This window comes from Haliotis cracherodii, unplaced genomic scaffold (genome assembly GCF_022045235.1).
Source record: "Haliotis cracherodii isolate W230 unplaced genomic scaffold, xgHalCrac1.p SCAF_3, whole genome shotgun sequence".
In the NCBI taxonomy this organism is placed as follows: domain Eukaryota; kingdom Metazoa; phylum Mollusca; class Gastropoda; order Lepetellida; family Haliotidae; genus Haliotis; species Haliotis cracherodii.
In genome coordinates, this window is record NW_027266286.1 from 9019613 (window position 1) to 9025602 (window position 5990).

Consider the following 5990-nt stretch of genomic DNA (forward strand, 5'->3'; position numbering starts at 1 on the left):
AAATACATGCTCCAGAAAATTCACACTGGTCACCAAGGGGTCGAGAGTTATATTCGATGGACTAGAGAAGTAATGTACTGGCCATGTATGCAGTTAGCGCTCACAGACTTGTGCTTCAATATGCAGTGTGTGTCAGCTATGGAGCATCACTTCCCAAGGAGCCCATGCTATTGCACTAGTTTAGATGGGCTATGGCCACTGGTGTCACAGGACCTATTTAAACATAGAGGGATCTGGTACAGTGTGACAGCTGATGGTTGATGATTGGTTTGAGGTTGACTTGCTAGCTCAAGATACAACGCCAGAATATGTCATATCAGTTACAAAAGCACATTTTGTGTGCAATGGGATGAGCTTTTGAAGACAATGGGCCACAGTATATGGCCATGGAATTTAAGAGATACGTGACTGAATTCATATTCAGTGGCCTGACACGCTCACCATATCATGCAGAGTCCTTCGTCAAAGCACAAAGGTCTATTTAGAAATCAAACCTGGTGGAGGGATTGCTGGAGCTTAGAAACACTGCAGCGCAAGGACAGACCTTGTCACCAGTACACAAGTTTCTGTGCCAGCGCACCAGCGTCTGCCCCCGTCATGGGTTTTACTGGCACAAGAAGTGCCACCAGTGACAGCTGTAACAGTAACTAATGAACAACAGAGACAAATCTGAGGCTCAGGACGAGAAGCCAGCTCAAAAGCCAGATGAAAAGGTGTACTCAAAACCAAATCCCCCACACCGCAGTGACACATGGAGATTGGGCACAGTGATAAAGTAAAAGACACCTCGCTGATATGTGGTACAAACCTCTAGCGGGACGTACGAAGAAACCGCACACAGACAAGACATGGTCCTTTATTAGCTGAGGCAGAGACGGTTGAGAATCCCCAAAGTGAACACACCATGAGTGAAGACGTAGAGAAAACAGATTCCCCTAACGGACTGCTGACTCCAGATACCCATTCAGAGCATCATCATCAACTGTCCCATCATCTGTCAATTGCTCTTAGTGGAGCCCTGCAGTCTGGTACACTAACTATGCCAGCTACACAAAGAGTTAAGTCGTCGACCAATTCAGAGCCAGAAAGTGTTGACTTTTTGACAGTTCCAGTTACTGGAGGAGAGTATTATCATTTTACTTTACCACATGTTTTTTTCTTATTTCTAAATATTCAACATTATGCCAATGATTGAAACTATGCTCAAGCCAAGGACGATGTTGCTGAACAGTTTGGTTGTAATGTGTCAATCAAGAGCTGGAAGATTTTGTATTTTGGTCTTTTTAATTTGTTTGACTGTATAAAGGTTGTGACATTTATTCATGTTTTGACAAACCATTGAATGTCAGTATATGCCCACTGATGTATGCTACCTGTGGATGAAGTGACATGACATCAAGGCATGTAGAAGAACAAGGCATCGGACTCAACACACGTTTGTGGTTTTTACGGAAGCAGTTGGCATCGCCTATGGCAACAGGACATTAGTAACACAGCAACAACCACATCAACGCTGCATGGACGTTGCTTGCCACCACAATGTACTCTCAATTTAATGTGCAGGAAACAAAAAATAAGCCACAATGTTCAAGTTTGTAGTGTAAGTGAGTTGAGTTTAACTCTGTTTTTAACAGTTTTCCAGTTATATCACGGCGAGTCAGCTTAATGTGGGAGGAAAGCCTTAAGTGATGCAGGTCTCAGACGTTTACCACTTCAGTAAAACCCAAGAGCACGAGTATGGTGCTGACATACCTAGGAACATAATCAAGGTCAACCAGGATTCGAACCCACAATAACAGGTTTCTGGTGTGCCCAAGGGACGCAACTCTGCACATCGAATCGCGGCACCTTAGACGACTGGGCTACCCGTGTCCCCTAGGATGATACAGACTGGGCCACCCATGCCCCCTAAAACGATACAAACTCGGCCACCCGTGCCCCCTAGGATGATACAGACTGGGCAACCCGTGCCCCCTAGGATGATACAGACTGGGCCACCCGTGTCCCCTAAAACGATACAGACTGGGCCACCCGTGCCCCCTAGGATGATACAGACTGGGCCACCCGTGCCCCCTAAAACGATACAGACTGGGCCACCCGTGCCCCCTAGGAATATGCAGACTGGGCCACCCGTGCCCCCTAGGATGATACAGACTGGGCCACCTGTGCCCCCTTGGATGATACAGACTAGGCCACCCATGCCCCCTAAAACGATACAGACTGGGCCACCCGTGCCCCCTTCAAATTTGTAACGGAAATCACACAATAGAAGTAGCTATAAAACTCTCCTGACGATGAATGACATACTGGAACTAGATCCATCACTGACTTAGAATATCATGGAATTGGGATTCGAAACTTTGTATTTCTATGTCAGGTACACACCAACATGAACAATGTCAAAGTTGTTTCCAGGGAAACGGAAAAAATATAAATTCTAACAATCCCTAAATAGCAAAAGGCACCAGATGACAAACTGGTCACATGTATGCATAGTTTCAAGGAAGAATACCCATTAGTTTTAAACATGTAGTCAAAGTCAAACTTCTTGCCATGGAAACAGGGAAAAAAATATCTAAATTTCTAACTAGCAAAAGGCTCCACTTCAACCCATGAATAATACATGTTCCAAGTTTGATTCAATACTGTTGAACAGATTTTTAGTTCTGCTCCAAAAATGACACCTACCTCCATTTCAGCAAAGTCTAACTTGTGTCCATGGATACACGGAAAAATGAAATTTTGGAACATTCCTAAAAAGGCATGGTTAATAACATGTACCAATTTTGGATGATATATCTTTCATGGTTTTCAAGTTACGCTCAAAATTAGCAACGAAATACAGACGGACATGCAGACAGAAAGTCCAGATGATGATAATGCCAGGAGATAAAAACACTGACTTTAACAAAAGAAAACCCACACAGAACACAAATATTCCTTTGATGTTCTCCTTTTGTGCTGTGGATACCATGTGGGTCAGTTACGATAGTATGCCTAAATACCCACAATATGGTGCAGCCTTATATTATTAGTTACATTTGGAACTTGCAGATATATTTCGTTTTGGACACAGAAATCAGATATACTTGACTAAATGCTTCACTGGCTTGTACCATGTATTTAGAAGCTTCTTTTGGCTGATGTGAAAGTTCACCTGATGATCTCACCCTATGGATGAGATTGCAGATCTTACCGGCCTCATGGTTTAAATTTACCCATAGAGCCATTTGGCTTCCCCATTTCTTTTCTGAGGAGTCTTTTACAAATGCTAGTAGCCAAGAAAAAATGTTGGTTGCCCAAATATGCTACTGTCATCATGAACTACATGATCCATATATTATTATTGCTTGTAAAATATTTTATTGAATCCCCAAATTAAAATCAAATCAAATCTTGTCATGTTCTGAAGTCTGTGATTTTGTCAAATGTTAACCAATCATAGCTTAGAAGCCATGATTTGTTTTATTTTCTTGATTTTATTGGTCAGACTTTCAATTAGACATTGTTTTTGTTTTTTACTTCCTATGGGAGCCGCTATGGTTAGAACACAATCAACAACCGAATCACTTGGATCATCAGACGTGAGCACACCTGATACATTTTAAGATAGCAGTTCATGTTACAACGTTCGTCTCGGCTACTAAATGAAAAATACCAATAACAGAATAAATGACAGATTACAAAACACCTAGAAAAAAAATCTAGATCATCTGATATCAGCCGGTCACCAACAGCAAGGTGTTGCAAATCAATACCTGACAGCTGTGTTTGGAAATTTCTTGTTTTTTTAATAATGCATACAACTATTTTGTATAACAATAACACAGACTGTTTCTTTTTATCTCCCAACATTGTCAAACACAGCATATATATACACACATGCCAAATTAACCATTTACTTACCGTATTCGACGTAATAAGCGCCCGGCTCTAATAAGCGCCCCCGGTGATATTTGCTAATAGCTAATTTATTGGCTAGTGAACAAACCCAATTAGCACCCCTTCCGATTGATCAATGTACACAAGACTTATTTATGCGCGTATAATACGCACTCGTGTGTTATATGCACCTCAATTATGGGCAAATAAATTCTGGAAAAATATATCTGTCGTATATAAACATTTCAGGCTGTCAGCATAAACCACCAAATTTATCTTTTAACATTGTTTTTTTTCACCAAAACAATATTCTGATAAGAGCCCCCTATTTCTAATTTTGAGAGCGCCCTGGGCGCCTATTACGTCGAATACGGTATGTAACTTATGTAATATTTTCAGTCACGTTCCCTAATTTCTAGCCACCATGGCAACCAGTGTTCAATTTCCTGTCAGCATGGCAACCAGTGTTCAATTCTTGCCACCATGGCAACCAGTGTTCAATTTCTTGTCACCATGGCAACTAGTGTTCCAGTTCTTGCCACCATGGCAGCCAGTGTTCCAGTTCTTGCCACCATGGCAACCAGTGTTCAATTTCTTGTCACCATGGCAACCAGTGTTCAATTTCTTGTCACCATGGCAACCTGTGTTCAAGTTCTTGTCACCACATGAAAACTCAGGTCCCACAACCAGTTGGTTGTGAACAACAGGCCAGTTTGTTGAGAGGTATCATATAAAACAAATAGCAAATTAATAGTAATTGTTTCCACGACCTTGGTAATCCATCCAACACCATCACACTCAAACATGACAGTGAAGAGGCAGAGAGTGGAAGATCTATAATCCTTGAAACTTTCATATGCTATTCATAAACAATACAGACTTGAACATCATGGCATATGGCCTGTGTTCAATTAAATAATCTGTGGAACACAATGGCATATGGCCTGTATTCAATTAAATATTATTTTGAATACATTGGCACATGGCCTGTGTTCAATTAAATAATCTGTGGAACACAATGGCATATGGCCTGTATTCAATTAAATATTATTTTGAACACATTGGCATATGACCTGTGTTCAATTAAATAATCTTTGGAACATCATGGCATATGGCCTGTGTTCAATTAAATAATCTGTGGAACACAATGGCATATGGCCTGTATTCAATTAAATATTATTTTGAATACATTGGCACATGGCCTGTGTTCAATTAAATAATCTGTGGAACACAATGGCATATGGCCTGTATTCAATTAAATATTATTTTGAACACATTGGCATATGACCTGTGTTCAATTAAATAATCTTTGGAACATCATGGCATATGGCCTGTGTTCAATTATATATCATTTGGAACACAATGGCATATGGCCTGTGTTCAATTAAATATCATTTGGAACACAATGGCATATGGCCTGTGTTCAATTATATATCATTTGGAACACAATGGCACATGGCCTGTGTTCAATTAAATAATCTTTGGAACACAATGGCATATGGCCTGTATTCAATTAAATATTATTTTGAATACATTGGCACATGGCATGTGTTCAATTAAATATCATTTGGAACACAATGGCATATGGCCTGTGTTCAATTATATATCATTTGGAACACAATGGCACATGGCCTGTGTTCAATTAAATAATCTTTGGAACACAATGGCATATGGCCTGTATTCAATTAAATATTATTTTGAATACATTGGCACATGGCATGTGTTCAATTAAATAATCTTTGGAACACAATGGCATATGGCTTGTGTTCAATTAAATATTATTTGGAACACAATGGCATATGACCTGTGTTCAATTAAATAATCTTTGGAACATCATGGCATATGGCCTGTGTTCAATTATATATCATTTGGAACACAATGGCATATGGCCTGTGTTCAATTAAATATCATTTGGAACACAATGGCATATGGCCTGTGTTCAATTATATATCATTTGGAACACAATGGCACATGGCCTGTGTTCAATTAAATAATCTTTGGAACACAATGGCATATGGCCTGTGTTTAGTTAAATATTATTTGGAACACAATGGCATATGGCCTGTGGTCAATTAAATATCATTTGGAACACAATGGCATATGGTCTG